At 48.0% G+C, this 19778-nt stretch overlaps 1 protein-coding gene across 1 annotated transcript in view; it reads right to left on the bottom strand.

Annotated features, from left to right (window-relative positions):
• Positions 1-19778, bottom strand: part of LOC144687212 (kinase suppressor of Ras 2-like) — a 153055-nt gene that overhangs the window by 105770 nt on the left and 27507 nt on the right. Inside the window, exons 5-6 of the mRNA XM_078552983.1 lie at positions 19647-19713; positions 3197-3248 (exon numbers count right to left, since the gene is read on the bottom strand). The gene's annotated coding sequence lies outside the window, so the exon portion shown is untranslated. The remainder of the gene's footprint in view (positions 1-3196; positions 3249-19646; positions 19714-19778) is intronic.

Here is a 19778-nt window from a genome sequence, read left to right on the forward strand (position 1 = left end):
TCACATGCTTGAAAACAGACTTCTTGCATCAATGCTGCGTGCTCATTTTCTTACTGTCCCAATCAAGCAGTCATTCTTGATAATAGGAGATTTTTGATTCTTACAAAGTAAAATGATGTACCAGCACATTAATGGAGTCAGCCCTGTATTCAGGGCTATTGATTCTCAGTGTGCCTGAAGGCAGGGAGCTAACAATTGTGGCAATCTAATTTAAAACACGCAAAGTAGTTTTTTGTTCTCGCTATAGTTCATAACATAAATCAGAGCAACTTTGCAAATACAGAGCAAGGCTTAGATTTTCTATAAAACTTTAAGGAAACTAGCAGATGTCTTGTGGTGTTGCTCATTGACAGTCTTAGACCTGGGGCACGGTTCTGATGTTTTGCTGCTCTAATAGGCAAATCTAGGTAATTGTTGCTATTTACAATCTGTTAAATGTTATTAATAGCACCATGGCAACTCCTTGTAAATTTTAGTATACAGAACAATGACTGGCTTTCTGCTTTTAAGATTATTTTGCATCTTAACAATGTGTTAGACTGTGGACATCACATACTGGATGTAACAGATGAGCACATGACCTTTATAAATACACTTCAAATGTTCCACAGCATTGTGAATTGAAGATCCAGCTGCTTTATTCCAATAAATGTGTTATCAACCAACTGTGATGGGAGTATGACAGGAAATAAGTGTCAGCTATAAGCAAACTTTTAATTATACAGCTGGGGAGGTTCTACAGTATTGCTCACAATGGTTTGGGTGATAACGTTTTATGTATAGCAGTGGTTAAAACCACAGCTGGAATTTTCCGAGCTCTCTGGGCAATGGGCTGGGAGGCAGGAGGGCTGAGAAAAATGGTGGGGGAAGGTGCTGGGAGGGAAGCCTGATGTCTTCCCACCGTCATGGGATACTGCCAGTGGTCAGAAAGTTGGCAGCTAGGACAATGCCAATTAAGGGCCACCTCCTGCCTCCACTGGTATTTTGCGTGGCGTGATCAGTGAGTGAAACCTGGTGGCCTCGGGAGGGGGTGGGGGCCGGGTCTTCATTTAGAGGCACTCTATGGCCCATGGTGGCAATGGCTGCCCTTACAGCAACTGACCACCAGGGCTCAGTGAGCAACCTCCCCTCCCCCCCCCACCCCCGCTATCCCCTCCACACCAATCACCGGGACCTTCCTGGCTGGCGCTGGCAACCCACAACCCAACTTACCTGTCTTCGAGGGCCCCTGGCGTTTAAGGCTGTAGGGTGGAGCTGCAGCCTCAGCAATGGACATCGGTAGAGGTGGTGCTGCTGAGACTGTTTGCCAGCCCTCTGATTGGGCAGCAGCTCCAAGGGACAGGCTGCTGCCTTAATTGAATGGCAACCCCAGCAGTGGTATCTTAATTGGCCACTACCAGCAACATGCCATCCCAGATCCTGCAGCTGGTCAAAGGGAGGTAGGCTCCCACTTTCAGTCCCGGTGATGGCACTTCTGCATTAATGGCAAAATCCAGACCCGTGTGATACTCAATAAGGCTATAAAAAAAATCTAATAGAATTATAGGTTTTACTTCGACATGCTGCTGCCTGGCATGAAGAAATATAAACATAAAGCAACATTTGGGAAATTACGTCTTTGTTTTGTTAGGGCAATGCACAGTATGGGGTGATATAATAGATTCTTATCAAGTTATGAAAGGATGGGACAGAGCCAATCAAAGAAGATAGTATCCAGTAGCTGAGGGGGTAAAAATGATGGGCAGTAGGTACAAAGTTATCTGCAAGGCATTTAAAAAAAGGGAGCAGATGATTTCTTTCTCATTCAAAAAGTTGTAGAATTCATTTTCAGACTTATTAGTTATGGGTTGAGGCAGTAACTATGTCAATGCTCAAGGTTATTTGGACAGGTTTGTAAAGGAAGAAAGGTTGGAAGAAAACGTTTGTCTGAGCCAATAAACAGCAAAAAAAAAGAAAAGCCCGGAATAAATTTTTCCTACACTCGATTGTGAAGTGAGACAGGAAATGATGCACATGCTTCATGTTGCCAATTAATTTTCCATTTCTTTTTGATAGTGTTGACTTTTGCTGAGATATGCTTCCACAGTGATGGCAGCCCTCCAGTATCTCAATCAGGTGTAATTTTTCATGTGTGAGCACCGTACGTATGAGGCAGTGAGTACTGGCAGGTTACTCAATTGTGAGGAGGTGGGAAGACAGCATCACAGCCAAGCCTGATGGTATTCTCATCCAGTATCTATAACGTGTGCACTTTCCAGCAAGATTCACAGGATTATTGATTTTTACTTTCCCCAGTTAATGGAATAAAAGCTCAGAACACATAGTTCCAAGTAGTTTAAATAAATAGCTTTCATCAGAACAATCTGCAGTTTGACTTTACAGGCCTGCACTTGTGAATGGGATAATTAGGCAGTCATTCCCTTTCCTAGGTTATCATTGTAGTCCTTGGGCAAACTGTTGCCCTCAGGCACAAAACTTGTAATGGTTCAGTACATGCAAAATGTGTGATACTGCATTATTTTTAATGAGATTGAATATCAGCTACTGCCAAGAAAATTGCTCGGGATGAAGCATCAGCAGACAATATGCCAAAGACTTGCCTTTGGGCATAGCACATGAATGAAGGAATATCAGGTGAGGGTTTAACAGGGGGCCAGTGCATAATGCCTGTCTTGCGCTAACCCCCCAAAATGAATTTCTCCCCCACTGAGACTAATTGCAGTCCTCTCATTACCCATCACAGTTGAGATGAACTAATGACGCAGACCATGCACTGAAACTGCAACCTTTCTAATCATGCATGGGTTAGTTCCATGCTTGATTCATTTATTAATGAAAACACTGAGGAAGCAGGTTAGCACAGCTTATTTTAATTTAACATAGCTGCAGTATACTTATACAAGAGCAAAATTTAATGTCCGTTCCATCAACACTTAAACAGCTCGGCCTAGAATCTACATTCGTTTCTTTCCAATTACAAATATTAAAATAAATACATTGATTTTGGCGTTACTTCACTGATGATCAGTAAATCTAGGCTTAGCTTCCTAAATTTATTAAGTCTATTGGCAATTATTTTCAAATGAAATCTCTTATAAATTGATTTATTCTTCAGTTGTCTTGCTGCTTAAACTTCATTGATAAAGCTATTAGCTTCAGGAGTTCAGTTAATCATTTTTAATCACTTTCAACTTACCTCTGAAGTAGGCTCATTCACTTCCACTCTAAGTGCGGGAGTTCCTTCACTTCTGAAAAAAAAACCATTACATTTTAGTACAGCCTGGTACTCCGAAGGTAGTCCATGCAAACAAAAAAAAAATCAAACAGCAAATTCCATGCTCTGCAATGGGCACTGATTATGCAGGTATAGATTTGACTTAGTACTCCTGTAAAAATTTTACATGACAGGAGAGTATTGCACTTCATACAATTTCTAGTCATTAATTTTAATGAATAGAAAATTGCCTGGGGCTTCCTATATGAATGTTTGAACTTCCAGTATACATTCTCAGTGCATAAAACTCTGCATTGGGAGGCTAATTGATAAAGACCACCCCATAATTAATTCCAATATATTTTCATGCAGGAAAGTGGCTGATGGTGCAACATATTGACCTAAACGTGCTGAGCTCAAATTAAGGAATGGTTTTCCTTTGTTTGGTTGAGTTTCCCCAACTCATCTATTTTGAAGCTGTGGTGGGGGCTGATCAATGGTGAGCTGTTTCCCCAGTGAGTGAGAATATTGGAGGAGGTGTACCCTCTCTGATTTACTTTATTGCAGACTGAATAAATCTGGCTAACACCAGAGATTACAGAGATTTAATGTATGCACGATGAACACAATATCTTGAGAGAAGTTAATCTAAATGTTCTCTAAGATGGCTGGGCATTTCCAGTTAAAACCGGAGGAGTATTTGGAAAGTGTTACCATTGCAAGAAGGGAGCGAAAGCGTCATTATAATAGACTTAGCTTGTGTACCATTTAGATATCCCACCGCCCATCCCCTGACAGAACGATTAAGGGAAAGTAACATATCCTGCAAATTTTGTAGATTGAGTGAAGGGGCTCTTAAGAAAATGGTTAACTGCAGTGGTGAAATTGGGTCAGAATTCCAGTTCTTACCTTTTGGGTACCCTACAGTATTGCTGCTTATTGTGTGGCCTGTCCCACTCACTAGTATGGCCTGGTGTTAGATTTAGTACTGGCCACATAACTGACTTTCTCAGCTCTCACAACTGGCAACAATAGATTTAGGTTGAGGACATCAGCAGACGGGCAAACACAACAGTTGTGTGACTCAGCATAAAATACAGCTGAGTCTCGTAGCTGACTGTGCTGTTTGTCTGTCTCCTGTCTCAGTGCTCCAATCTAACCATTGGCATTTCACTCAACTAGGTAATCTTCCAGGATAGTTCCGGAGTCTCCTGGAATTAAAGATTCATTTCCTGGACACAGCTTCCAGCTACCTTGGAGAGAGCATGAGAGAAAATGTTTCTCCCCTGTTTCCTTTGAGCACTTAAATTAAAACAATTAGAGATGGATGAAAAAGGCTGATTACTGACAGTAAAGAATCACTCACTCGAGTAAGGGAAAGTCTGTTTACTTTCCAGCTGACACGTGGAGACGTTATGCTCCGTGGATTTTTAAAATAAATTACACAGAATTTTACAGCACAGAAATGGGCCATCCAACAGGTCTTTGCCATTGTTTATGCTCCACACAATAGCTCCTTCTACCCCTCTTCATATAATTCTATCAACATATCCTTCTATCTCTTCCTTGCTCATGTACTTACCTAGATTCTGCTTAAAAATGCCTAAGGGGAGAATTTTCCTACGCAGGCAGGTCATGCGGGAACGGGTGCAGGCGGGCGCAGACCTGATCGCGGGTTCCGCGCCACCATTTTACGCAGGCGGGCCAATTAAGGCCTGCCCAGCGTACTTCATGGCTCCCATGGATAGTGGGAGTGGGCGGGCGTCGGCGGGCGTGCACAGACCGCCAGGTCGAATGGTGACCCGATGGCCTGTTTAAATGTAGACCTGGCAGCCTTTGCAAGGCTGCTCACAATGGCTGGGAGAAAAGCACATCAGAGGGGCAATGTGCCTGACACAAGACCGGAGGAAAGGCCATTGGGCAGGCCAGGCCGGAGGGTAGGCCATCAGGGCAGGCCAGGCCGGAGGGTAGGCCATCGGAACAGGCCAGGCCGGAAGGGAGGCCGTCGGAACAGGCCAGGCCGGGAGGTAGGCCATCGGAACAGGCCAGGCCGCAGGGTAGGCCATCGGAGCAGGCCAGGCCGGAGGGTAGGCTGTTGGGGCAGGCCAGGCCGGAGGGTAGGCCATCAAGGCAGGCCAGGCCGGAGGGTAGGCCATCGCAACAGGCCAGGCCGGAAGGTAGGCCATCGGAACAGGCCAGGCCGGAAGGTAGGCCATCGGAACAGGCCAGGCCGCAGGGTAGGCCATCGGAGCAGGCCAGGCCGGAGGGTAGGCTGTTGGGGCAGGCCAAGCCGGAGGGTAGGCCACTGTGGCAGGCCAGGCCAGAGAGTAGGCCATCGGAGCAGGCCAGGCCGGAGGGTAGGCTGTTGGGGCAGGCCAGGCCGGAGGCTAGGCCACTGGGGCAGGCCAGGCCGGAGGGTAGGCTGTTGGGGCAAGCCAGGCCGGAGGGTAGGCCAGCGGGATAGCGTGCCCTTTGGTTTTCCGATGAGTGCCTAGCTGCCCTCCTGGAGGAGGTGGCAGCACGGCGGGAGGTCCTCCTTCCGAGGGACGGGAGGCCTCCCCACGTGACCAAACATGCGTGGGAGGTGGTGGCTGAGAGCGTTAGCTCTCATGATGTGGTGCGGCGCACATGGGTCCAGTGCCGCAAAAGATTCAACGATCCCCTGTGCTCAGGAAGGGTGGGTACCGTGTTGCCTCAAGTCACTTAATGCAGCCATCACCCCTTCGCAACCCCCCAAACCCCCGCCAAATCTGAGTACAGTACCGCATTGAATCCCTCACGACATGTACCCTCACTGGGTATGCCAGCAGATATTGCCCATGCCCAGTTCACCTTGAGAGGGTTGAGCTAGGGTGTGTTCTGCATCCGCAGCATATGTGACACTGACACCCAGAGTACAGAATGGGGTGGAAAGTCAAGGGTCTGCACCTAGGCAGAGTGCTGGAACTGCGAAGCATGTCAAAGTCAGGGTGCTAACATGCTGGAAGGGGAGCTTCCAGTTGACGGGGCACCAATCCACCTGCTGGTCTTTGCGCTCCACATGCTTATATGCCTCCTTGCTTAGCAAAGCGACACCTTGTGGGGCCATATGTGAAGGAGGCAGCATTTGGGCAATGCTGGGGGGTGGGGGTGGGGGTGGGGTGGGGGTCAGCCCTGGTTTGTTTGGGTGAGTGTGCGGCAGCTGCAGGGTGACGAAGAACTGGAGTCCTGCAGTGTCCCACTCTGGCTGGGTTGGCAGATATGCGATGGGAATTCAAGTGCAGGCTGGACTAATCAATGCTCTTCTCTCCTTTTCAGGAGAAGACTGTGCACAACGTGTCGGAACAAATGCCTGGCCCAGTTGGCCATCCTAACGGCTTTCGAGCAGCAGGCCATGGATCTGGAGAGGCGCCATGCCCCCAGGTCCACCGGTGGCAGTGAGGTGGGGGTGCCACGGGGAGGTGTGTTTGGCGAGTACTCAGGTCACCATGTGTGTCCCAGAAGCCATGGCACTGCTGAATGCTCAATGATTGAAGTAAGCAACATGGGTTGACCATTGATTATGGAAAGATGAACACATAATGATCTGGGGGAGCGGCATGCAAGTTGACATTGTCTCCACTGTAACTAATCAAATGTCCTTTTTCTTCCTTTCAGCATCACTGGAGTGGGGCCTGGAGGAGGAGACAGAGGGCCCACCTCTCACACCTGAAGCCCCAGAGCAAATCAACTCACCAGCGTCACACCATCTCAGCCAGGTAGGCACCAGCACACCTCAGTGGGAATTAGATATTCGGCTAGTGTCCCGGGGCACGGTGGTGAGGGCACTTTACACTCGCTTGAGTTGTGGGCAGAGACAAAGAATGCCCAGGGTTCCGGCAGTCGGAGGACTGCTTGGGACCGGGTACACGCTTAATCGGTGGCTGATGATGTGCCTCTGAAGTCGCCCGTGTGGCAGCAAATGCTGGAAGTGCAGAAGGGTATGCGAGCGGATTTGGCGGAGATACATGAGGCTACGCGTGGCATGGTGCCCGTGCTTGAGTAGTCCATGCAGAGCATCATCGATGCAATGAGCCTCATGGCTGAGTGCCATGCTTCCTCCATGGAGAGAGTGGCGACTCTCATGGAGAGGCTCCTCCAGGAGACCAATCAGAGCCTCCTGGGGTTGTGCTTGGACCTGCAAGCCCTCACAGCGGCATTAGCCTCAGCTGGTCAGTGCCAATGTAGGAGATGGTCTGGGCACCAAGTTTCCCAGCTCAGTGCCCATCCATCTATGGTGAGCAGGGAGGTCCAAAGCGGCCTCACGTCGGCGCAGCAGCTGCCTGTCGTCTCTGTGGGCTCCTCTCAGGGCGCCCCAGATGAGGGCAGCAGCTCCTCCGCCCCTCTGCCAGTGAGCATGGCATCCGACGAGGCTGCAGTGACTGGGGAGAACCCCGCTGTGGGATTGGCGCCTCCCTCCCAGGCGGGGCCAGCACAGGCTCCACGGGCCAGAGGACATCCGCCAAGGTCATTGAGGCCAACAGGACATCACAGAGAGCAGGCTGTCTCAGATGCCAGTGCCAGTGAGGGGACAGCACCTAGACGTAGCACCCGTAAGCGTAAATTTAAGGCACCTTAGGCATACCACGGGTTTCTCACTGGTGCTTTTATGTTGGCCCATAGTCGTTTCTGAAAGAATTGGTGTGATGTCCAACACGGTTTTTTTTTGCTTTATGAAATTACATTTGTTCACTCAATAAATGTTGACATGTTGCCATGCCTCAGGGTGATTCCTTACTTCTGCAAATGGACGGGAAGCCATGATGTTATGAGTGAGTTGTTTAATAAGACCATAAGACATAGGAGCAGAAATTAGGCCATTCGGCACATCGAGTCTGCTCCGCCATTCAATCATGGCTGATAAGTTTCTCAACCCCATTCTCCCGCTTTCTCCCGGTAACCTTTGATCCCCTTACCAATCAAGAACCTATATATCTCGGTCTTAAATACACTCAATGACCTGGCCTCCACATCCTTATGTGGCAATGAATTCCATAGATTCACCACTCTCTGGCTAAAGAAGTTTCTCCTCATCTCCGTTCTAAAAGGTCTTCCCTTTACTCTGAGGCTGTGCCCTCGGGTCCTAATCTCTCCTACTAATGGAAACATCTTCCCCACGTCCACTCTATCCAGGCCTTTCAGTATTCTGTACGTTTCAATCAGATCCCCGCTCATCCTTCTAAACTCCATCGAGTACAGACCCAGAGTCCTCAAACGTTCCTCATATGTTAAGCCTTTCATTTCTGGGATTGTTCTCGTGAACCTCCTCTGGACCCTCTCCAGGGCCAGCGCATTCTTCCTGAGATACGGGGCCCAAAATTGCTCACAATATTCTAAATGTGGTCTGACCAGAGCCTTATAAAGCCTCAGCAGCACATCCTTGCTTTTATATTCTAGTCCTCTTGAAATAAATGCCAACATTGCATTTGCCTTCCTAACTACCGACTTAACCTGCAAGTTAACCTTAAGAGAATCCTGGACTAGGACTCCCAAGTTCAATTCTCTCCCCATTTAGAAAATAGTCTATGCCTCTATTCTTCCTACCAAAGTGCATGACACTTCCCCACGTTGTATTCCATCTGCCACTTCTTTGCCCATTCTCCTAACCTGTCCAAATCCTTCTGCAGCCTCCCTGCCTCCTCAATACTACCTGTCCCTCCACCTATCTTTGTATCATCTGCAAACTTAGCCAGAACGCCCTCAGTTCCTTCATCTAGATCATTAATGTATAAAGTGAAAAGTTGTGGTCCCAACACTGATCCCTGCGGAACTCCACTAGTCACCGGCCGCCATCCTGAGAAGGACCCCCTCATCCCCACTCTCTGCCTCCTGCCAGACAACCAATCTTCTATGCATGCTAGTACCTTGCCTCTAACACCATGGGCTCTTATCTTACTGAGCAGCCTCCTGTGCGGCACCTTGTCAAAGGCCTTCTGGAAGTCCAAGTAGATAACATCCATTGGCTCTCCTTTGTCTAACCTACTCGTTACCTCCTCAAAGAATTCTAACAGATTTGTCAGGCATGACTTCCCCTTGATGAAACCATGCTGACTTTGCCCGATTTTACCATGCACTTCCAAGTATTCTGAAATCTCATCCTTAATAATGGACTCTAAAATCTTACCAATGACCGAGGTCAGGCTAAGCGGCCTGTAATTGCATGTCTTTTGCCTCACACCCTTCTTAAACAGGGAGGTTACATTAGCGATTTTTCAGTCCTCTGGGACCCTCGACATTGAGCTTTATTGACAAGGGCCTTATGTTAATGTTAATGTTAGCATCCAGGCTGATTTAGCATTCAGATATTGAGTGTGCAGCCTGCAGCCCTGGCGTGTGTTGAAGGTCCATCTGTAGTGGGCTAGCTGAAGGTTCTTTGGATTAAAGCCTCCTGGATTTCCCTGCCTCCCGAGTATGCCTGGGTCAGTGTCTACCCCCTCAGTGTTCTCCTGTGCGTGCTCATCCTCGGACTCACTGCTAGACTCATCATGTGCATCCGGAGCAACTGCGCCTATGTCTTCCTCATCCACTGCGTCCCCTCTTTCCAGTGCCAGATTGTGGAGAGCGCAGCATGCAACCACTATCAGCGACACACGACCTGGGGGGTATTGGAGTGCGCCCCCTGAACGGTCCAGGCATCGGAAGCGCATCTTGAGAAGACCGATGGTTCTCTCCACCACAGCCCTTGTGGAGGCGTGGCTCCTATTGTACCGCTGCTCAGCTTCTGTTCTTGGATGGCGGAGAGGCATCATGAGTCACCTTTTGAGGGGATAGCCCTTGTCAGGGCAGAGAGTGTCTGAGTATGTAAGCGTCGTGGGAGTTACCTGGATACCTTGCACAGACTTGTAGAATCAGCATCCTGTGATCACACACTATCTGCACGTTCAGTGGAATCCATTCCTGTTGACGAAGGAACCGGGCTCACCTGCTGGTGTCTTGATGGCCACGTGTGTACAGTCTATTGCACCCTAGACTCAGGGGATGTCAGCAATGGCTGCGAAGCCTCTGGCTCGCTTTGTCTGGCTGGCCCCGTCCCAGCAGTAGTGGATGAAAGTCAATGCACGCCTGTATAGAGCGTCTGTCACCTGCTTAACACAAGTGTGGACAGCTGACTGGGAGACTCCGCTGAGATCACCCACCAACCCCTGGAAAGAGCTGGAGGCATAGAAGTTGAGGGCAGCTGTGACCTTTAGAGCCACTGGCATTGGGTGTCCACCCACACAGTTTGCGGAGATCTCAGGGTCTATCATCTGACAGATATTGTTGACTGTCTCCTCAACAACTCCATGGGGTACTGGGTTTCACATTTTCTGAGTAGTTTCTCCTGAATTCCTTATTGGATATAATAAGGAATTGTTTGTTATCCCTTTAGACTCTTCCCAAGTGTAAAAATCTTCTTTATGTCTACCCATCAAACCCCTTCATGATTTGAAAGACCTCTATCAGGTCACCTCTCAATCTTCCCTTTTAGAGAAAAGAAGGTCAGCCTGTTCAGTTTTTCCTGATAGGTATAATCTCTCAGTTCTGATATCATCCTCGCAAAGTTGTTTTGCACCTCTCCCAGTGTGGCTATATTGGACAAATTCTCAGGTCAATTATAGGCTTGCTTTGCTTTTCATATTTTTTTTTCCTGAGCTACCTGTTGGGGAAGTTTCTCAAAATATTGGGAATGATCGGCTCTTGTTTAAATTTTTTTTAAAAGAATGTCATAGAAATTTCTGTGTGAAAGTGTCACACCCAAGTGTGATGGATGTGTATCAAAACATGTAGAATTATATAAAATCTGCAGCACATTAGCAAGCAATTCAACACAACAGGTTTAAGCCGCATCCCCATTTTCCCTCCCTGATACTATATCCCTTGAATCCCTTCTCCCATGTATGCATCAAGGCAGCCATTAGATGAGTTAATTCTGTCTGCTTCTATCACTACAAGTTTGAAATTCTCATCCATGAGTAGCTTATTTTTATGGCCCCCAGTTCTGGACCATTTTTCCCTTGTCAAACCCCTTCCTGACTTTAAAAGCATCTATTAAATCTCTTAATCTTCCCTTTTCCAGTGAAAAAGCACCAGCCTGTGCTATCCTCAGAGTAAGGATTAGGCTATTTAGGGCTGAGATTAAGAGAAATTTCTTCACTCAGAGGGTGGTGAATCTTTGGAATTCTCTGCCCCATAGGACTGTGGAGGCTCAGTCATTAAGTATCTTCAAGACAGGGATCAATAGATTTCTACATATTAACAACATCAAGGGATATGGAGATAGTGCAGGAAAATGGTGTTGAAGTTGAAGATCGGCCATGATCTCACTGAATGGCAGAGCGGGCTCAAAGGGCTGAACAGTCTACTCCTGTTCCTATTTCTTATGTTCTGGTTCTTCCTGATAATTGCGTTTGCTCAATTATTAAAAATCTCTTCTGTAATCTTTTTGTGCGCTTCAACATCCTTTTACACCAGAACTGGGCACAGCATTCCAAGTTTGGTTAAACCAAATTTCTATTTAAACTTAACATTACCACCCCACATTTGAATTTAGAAATGAGCTCCAGTACTCTGCTTGCACCGTTTACATTGCTACATTTAGCTATTTATGCATCTCTATTCTCAGAAGACTGGCTCCCTGTCCAACCAGGGTGCCAGATGAATGTAAGAATGCGGTGCACAGAGGTGAGAGTTTCGGATTGTGCAACCATTCTAGTGTAGTCTCTTCATTGATGGAAGCCTCAAAACTGGATCCCCATTGATCATTGAACGACGATGGCACCATGATGCAGATCTCCACTGTCTCACCAGGGTGCCTGGCATGCACAGTGACAGTGTGATGACTTTAACTAATAACATGTACTTTGCTCCCTTAGATTCACCAGTACATGCTCATTTGCAGGATCCCGAAGAGCCATTCCTGACGTCAGAGGACCGCCTGGCTTCAGATGCACCTGCACCACACCCACTCTCTGAACCAGGCACCAGCGCAGATACCAGCAGTTCGGCAGCCGTTAGATCGTCGGCTACATTGCCGGTGCACATTGCTGAGGGCACCTCATACTTGCTTGAGGTGCAGGTGGAGGCAGAGAGTGCCCAGGGCACCAGCAGTCAGAGGACTGCAGGAGACCAGGGCAATGCTGTGTCAAAGGCAGATGATGAGCCTCTGGACTCATCCATTAGGCGGCAGATGCTGGATGTCCAGCGGGATGCGCAAGAGGATCTGGCAGAGATCCATGAGGGTCTGTGTGCCATGGTCTCTGTTGTGGCGGAGTCCATGCAGAGCATAAGCACTGCCTTGACCCACATGGCCGAGCGCACTGCCTCCTCCATTGAGAGAGTGTCGACTCTCATGGGGACACAGCTCCAATAACAGAATCAGGGGTTCCTGGGGTTGTGCTCGGACCTGCAAACCCTCACACAGGCAATGACTTCAGGTGGTCACTATCCGTGTGGGAGATGGGTGAGGCACCCAGTATCCCAGCTAGGCACCCGTCCATCAATAGCAAGCAGGGAGATCCAGAGCGACCTCACATTGGTGCACGACCTGCTTGTTGTCTCTGCGGGCTCCTCTCAGGGTGCTCATGGCAGAAGCTCCTCCGCCTCTCTGCTAGTAACAGTGGATCTGATGAGGCTGGGATGACTGGGGAGATGCTAGCCGTGGCACTGGCCGCTCCCTCCCAGGCCGGGCCAGCACAGGCTCCATTGGCCAGAGGACGACCACCAAGGTCACCAAGGCCAACATGACAGCAGAGTAGGAAGGCTGTCTTAAATGTCACTGCCAGCAAAGTGGGAGGGGGCACCAAGACATAGCACTCGCAAACATAAGTTTAAGGCACCATGAGCACAAGAGGGGCTGTTCACAGTTGATCTTCTGTTCAGTTATGTTTGGTTTATATGTCTATTGGTGTGGACATCAACACCAGTAACGGTCATGTCAGTATGATTTCAATGTGACAATAACATTAAATTTTATTTTGTTGTAATGGCTTGAGTATGCTTCACCTTTTATTTTTTGGTGCAGTGAATGCCAGTATATAATCCTAAACCTTATTACACAGGCACTGACTGGACTTTAGGTTCACATGACAGGGGCATTTCGGACATCCAGGATGGAAGCGGCAGCCCTGGCATGAGGCTGAAGCTGATCTTTGGTAATCTAGCTGAAAGAGCGTTGGATCAAGGCATCCCTGGTTTTCCTGCCTCCCTGGAGGTAACCGAGGTCTGCCTCCATGCCCTCAGCGTCCTCCTCATCGTGCTCCTCTTCTGACTCACTACTGGATTCATCCTCTGTGGCCTGTGGAGCTGCATCAAGACCCTCTTCCTCCAGTGGGTCCCCCCTTGCTAGTGCCAGATTGTGGAGAGTGCAGCATGCAACCACTATCAGTGACATCCACTCTGGGGGGGTATTGGAGTGCACCCCCTGAACGGTCCAGGCATTAGAAGTGAATCTTCAGAAGACCTATGATCCTCTCTATCACCATCCTTGTGGAGGCATGACTTCTGTTATGCGACTGCTCTGCCTCTGTTCTTGGGTGGCGGAGAGATGTCATAAGCCACTTTTTCAACAGATAGCCCTTGTCATCCAGCAGCCATCCACCCAGTCGAGCTGGAGCACTGAAGAGCCTTGGCACTTTATGAGTGCCTCAGGATATAAGCGTCATGGGAGCTGCCGAGGTACCTTGCACAGACTTGCGGAATCTGCATCCTGTGATCACACACTATCTGCATTTTCATGGAGTGGAACCCATTCCTTTTGACGAAGGCACCCTGCTGACCGGCTGGCGCCTTGATGGCCACTTGTGTGCAGTCGATGGCACCCCGGATGCGGGGAAACCCAGCAATCACTGCAAACCCTCTGGCTCGCTCAGCCTGGCTGGCCTCGTCTGTACCGACGTGAATAAATGTCACAACCCGCCTGAACAGAGCTTCTGTCACCAGCTTGACGTAACTGCGGACAGCTGATTGGGACACTCCACACAGATCCCCCACTGACCCCTGAAAAGAGCCGGATGTATAGAAGTTGAGGAACACTGTGATCTTCAGAGCCATTGGTATGAGGTGTCTACCCACACAGTTGGAGGTTATCCCAGGCCCAATCATCCGACAAATGGAGGTCACAGTCTCCTTGGAAAGGCGGAGCCTCCTTTGGCATTGCACCTCAGACATGTTGAGGTAGCTGCATCGCTGCCTGTAAATCCTGGCAGCAGGATAGTGGCGTATTCTGTGGCCCCTTCTACCTTGGACTCCCTGCTGGCCCTGCGCCCCTTGTGCCTGCACTTCTCCTCCCACAGGTCACTCCTCTGGAAGCTGCATAGGGACACCTGGCCTCCTCTCCCTTCTGCCCTTCTCTTCATCCTTAGAGGAGGTGCCTCCAGTGGAGACCACAATCTCCATTACTAGGGTTACAGAAGGCTCTCTGATACCTGGAAGGGTCCACACGGTCTGAATCCTCCGGGGGCCTTGGAGACACCAATGAGTCCTGAAATAAAGCCTGGAAATGGTAACAACGAAGCCCTGAACAGAGATGAAGCTGCCAATAAGCAACCAGCAACAAACTATCTCCTAAATTCCTCACTACTTACACTGGCAATGCTGCAGAACCTTTTTATCCCACCCCCGGATGAGGTTTTGCTAAATGTTGGCCACTTGCCTGCTCGTTATGCCCGTGCGACGAGCGCGAAATCACACGGGCAACGTGAAATCTTGGTCAATTGCCTTTTTGATGGCCTTAACTAGCCTCTTAATTGATGGCGGTCATGGCTCTGGTACCCGTGCGCCCGCTGACCGAAATATCACGTGAGCGCGGGATGATGTCGGGATGCTTGCCCGACGTCATCTCGTGTGATTTCACATCTGATTAGGCCGGGCGCGCACCTGCCTGGTCAGCGTAAAACTTTTCCCAGTGAGCAATGAAAAGAAAGTGAGTCCAAGAAATTTCAGGAACAGCAACTTATTCAGATATGAAATATTAATAATAAGATAAACAATTGAAGGAAATGGACTCTAGAAAACCACAAACACGTCTGATAGTTTTTCAGCTGCCCAACTGCTTCAAAATGAAAACTCCAGCATTAACTTCCTGTTGCATTCATTATAATTGCTATGTTATAATCTTATATGTGAATGTGACTTATAAATATTGGGGTGTAAAATAGGCAGCCAACCTGATTTTGTCAGTTTCTTGCCAGGCAGATTAACTTAAAATTACTTTCCTGGCTTCTGAATGAGATGGAGCAAAAATAACTAACGTGATGAAACAAATCGTTTAACTTAACTGATCAATATTCACTTATATTTATAAGGGCTTTAAAGGTAATCAATTGAAGAATTCAATGGACATCCTAAACCCTAAGGACTGCATAAAGTCAACTGATGTCTGATATTATTGCAGGCTGCTTTACTTTTAGTTATTCAGATTACCTATCACCTGATATATTTGGGGCTAGAAATTGGTTCATGCGTAGTTTAGGTGAGGGGGGGGGTCACAATTTACGTGGAAGAAGGCAGCACATAAAGTTGGTGCTGCCTCCTCATTTATCTGATTGCCATGTTGGTCCAAAGCAGGTCCTGCACTGCTGGCTGCCTCTGTGCTCAGCAAGGGTCAAGCAGCGCGAGCTGATAGAACGTGGTGCAGCCAGCCTGCTCTTCTTAAAAGCAGTCTTCCCCTCTTAAAGGAAAGCTGCACTGAATCAGAAGTGGCTATTTAATGCTATTGTTCCAATTATGAAGAATACCCAGACAGAGAGAGGCTCCCAGATTCAGGGATATGGTACTGGAGGCTTTAGTCATGGAAATCGACCAAGGGAGAGATGCCATGGTCAAAGAACACGCTCAGAAGGGACAGGGATCAGGTCAATTCCTAGTGTTGTGCCCCAAGGATATAGCAGCAGTGCCCCAAGAGATCTGGAAACCTCACATACACGGTCAAAGTCAGTGAATGCATTGTCAAATGACATCCTCTACCCACTACACTACCAGCCTCTCATGCTGAAGAATGCACTACATCCTCATCGCTCACCCAGTGCCAGTCTCTGGCACGCAGAACTCACATCTAACATTCAGATACTCCACCTCACCCTCACACACATTCTGATGATGCCAACCTCACACCCAGCTCCCGCAAACCTCCAGTTATTCAGCTGCGATAAGCATATTACCTGAACACAGTGCGACACAATCACTGACATTCTGCTCTCTCAAATATTCTGTTGTTGAGAACATTAACGATGGCAGTGTTGGAGGTGTTTCAAAAGTAGGGTTGAATTTTTCTGACAGTGCTGTTCAAGTTGTAATGTTAAAAAAAGCCCAAGGGAAATGTGCATTTAAATGTGGATGTTTAGAAATAACCTAACATATTAATAGCAAATAGGTGAGAGGGCATCACATGATGAAAACTAATGTGTTAAAAAGTTATTTTCTTTACTTCAGCCCTTGGTTCATGCCTTATACCCCTCTCAATACCCAGATCACCCTCATCCTTCTATCTGATATGATCAGCATGCTGCTAATCATGTGATTATGGACCTCTTGCTTCCCACTCCACTTTCCTTACACCAACCTTCCACTTTCCCATTTCCTGCATCCACACGCCCAGGAACTGTCACCTGCTCAGCCGCAGCACAACCAGGTGGAGGCGAGAAAGGAACAGAAGAGAAGTTATGAAACGACCCTATCACCTCATCGGACACTGGTATTCACCAGCTCCAATACTGGCATTGTATGTACCTTAGAGGAATGTAGAGTTGGGAACTGCACATGGTGAGTCCGTGGGCTATAGTGGGTTGCAGGGGGGCCAGACAGAAAGGATAGTTTGTGTGTCAGTTCTTTGGAGAGTGAGGTCGCAGACAAGTTCTGCTACTGGGGACTGAGATGAAGACCTTGATGGGACAGCATGCGGTGAAACGCTGATGAGCATGCACTCCGAGATGGGTGAATTGACAGGCCTGCCAGACAGCCTCCTGTCACTGTTAAGGAACATGCAGGAGTCCAGCTCCAACTTGGCAGAGGAAACTGGTTTGCCCTCTCTGAAGCCTCTGGTTTATCTTATGCCCTGCTGCTGACCCAGAGGCACTTCAGCTGCAGCCCCACCCACTGTTGCAGCCTTTGCGTAGACAGGTCACCAAATCATCTGGCTTCCCTCAGACTCCTGTCAAATGCAGGAATTCTCAATAGCGTCTTCAAGAATACTCCACAGTACTTCCAGAGACTTCGCAAGAGTAAAGGTTATTCTAACTTACCATACCAGCAAGTTGGGTCCTTGGCCCTTTCAATAATGCTAGTTCTGGGACCCTCTTGCAGCTGAATGCATGTTCTTTGGTGGTTAACAAGGGAATATATGACAGGGCCTGTGTGGCCCAAGTTTTTAAATAGAGCACCCAATTAGTTCGTAGGGCTGAGTAACGACATGACAGCACTAATTCAGAGGCTTCCGGCACACACAGGGTACACTCGTGCAAACACTATTCAAAGCCTGGGAGGGCGCTGTGCAGAGCAACACCATAACAGTGGAGGTGCAGCACACCTCACCCAGAGGCCATCCAGCTTCCTTAGTACCGTCTTCAGCACTGCCACGAATCGGAATTGCACATCCTTCGTCATTTGGAGATGTTTCTAAAGTTGGGTTGAATTTTTCTGACAGTGCTTCCTAAGTTGTAATATTAAAAAAAAACCCAAGGGAAATGTACATTTAAATATGGATGTTCAGAAGTAACCTAACATAAATCTTTTTTTATTCATTCATGGGATGTGGGCTCGCTGGCTGGGCCAGCATTTATTGCCCATCCCTAGTTGCCCTTGAGAAGGCGGTGGTGAGCTGCCTTCTTGAACCGCTGCAGTCCATGTGGCGCAGGTACACCCACAGTGCTGTTAGGGAGGGAGTTCCAGGATTTTGACCCAGCGATAGTGAAGGAACGGCAATATATTTCCACGTCAGGATGGTGAGTGACTTGGAGGGGAACTTCCAGGTGGTGGTGTTCCCATCTAACTGCTGCCCTTGTCCTTCTAGGTGGTAGTGATCATGGGTTTGGGAGGCACTGTCTAAGGAGCCTTGGTGAATTTCTGCAGCGCATCTTGTAGATACTGCTGCTACTGTGCGACGGTGGTGGAGAGAGTGAATGTTTGTGAACATGGTGCCAATCAAGCGGGCTGCTTTGTCCTGGACGGTGTCAAGCTTCTTGAGTGTTGTGGGAATTGTACTCATCCGGGCAAGTGGGGAGTATTCCATCACACTCCTGAATTGTGCCTTGTAGAGGTAGACAGGCTTTGGGGAGTCAGGAGGTGAGTTACTCGTCACACTATTCCTAGCCTCTGACCTGCTCTTGTAGCCACAGTATTTATATGGCTAGTCCTGTTCAGTTTCTGGTCAATGGTAACCCCCAGGATGTTGATGGTAGGGGATTCAGTGATGGTAATGCCATTGAACACCAAGAGGCAATGGTTGGATTCTCTCTTGTTGGAGATGGTCATTGCCTGATACTTGTGTGGCGCAAATGTTACTTGCCACTTGTCAGCCCAAGCCTGGATATTATCCAAGTCTTGCTGAATTTGGACATGGGCTGCTTCAGTATCTGAGGAGTCGTGAATGGTGCTGAACATTGTGCAATCATCAGCGAACATCCCCACTTCTGACTTTCTGATGGAAGGAAGGTCATTGATGAAGCAGCTGAAGATGGCCGGGCCGAGGGCACCACCTTGAGGAACTCTTGCAGTGATGTGCTGGAGCTGGGATGATGACCTCCAACAACCACAGCCATCTTCCTTTGTGCTAGGTATGACTCCAACCAGCAGAGTGTTTTCCCCCTGATTCCCATTGACTCCAGTTTTGCTAGGGCTCCTTGATGCCATAAGTAAGTGAGAGAGTATCCCGTGATGAAAACTAACATGTTAAAAAGTTATTTTCCTTAATGCAGTCCTTGGTCTCATTAATTGTGTATATTAACATGCCACTGATGCTATTAAGACAATATGTCAGTGAGCGTACACATGAAATGACTAGGAAGCAGGCTTTGTAACATCTATATGGCTTGGGGCTGTTTTGTTAAGGTATTTGGTGTACTCTCCTCTCTGGAGAGCAGACAGCTCTTAGGTGCTGTGATCTATGCCCAGTGCCAATAGGGTTCCATAATCACGTAGGAAGATGTGAGAGACAAACCAAAACAAGCCTCTTTCCAAATTCACAGCCACTTTTGAAAACACCAGCTTGCACTAGCAGCCTTGGCTATAGTGGCAAAGTAGCACTGAAAACTCGCTGTGTGAGAAATTATCTGTGTGAGAGCACCTTCCTCACACTGTATTACAATAATTCAGCATGGCAAAACGTCACCATACCACTCTACATTTTATAGGTCGTTCAGTATTCCTGCAGACTGTACAAATGCTTAATATTACAAAGTTTACTGAAACTTTATTCAAATTAGCCAGTATCAAAATCTCTTACATGGGGTCAGAGTTGACTGGATGCAGAATAACTTGTGGAGTTCGGCTTTGTACCTCAGGTGTGACGTCTAGGAACAAGACATTAGGTTAGACGAGAGGAGAAATTACAAGCAACAATTTTAAAAAAGCAATC

This window comes from Cetorhinus maximus, chromosome 12 (assembly GCF_964194155.1).
Source record: "Cetorhinus maximus chromosome 12, sCetMax3.hap1.1, whole genome shotgun sequence".
NCBI lineage: Eukaryota > Metazoa > Chordata > Chondrichthyes > Lamniformes > Cetorhinidae > Cetorhinus > Cetorhinus maximus.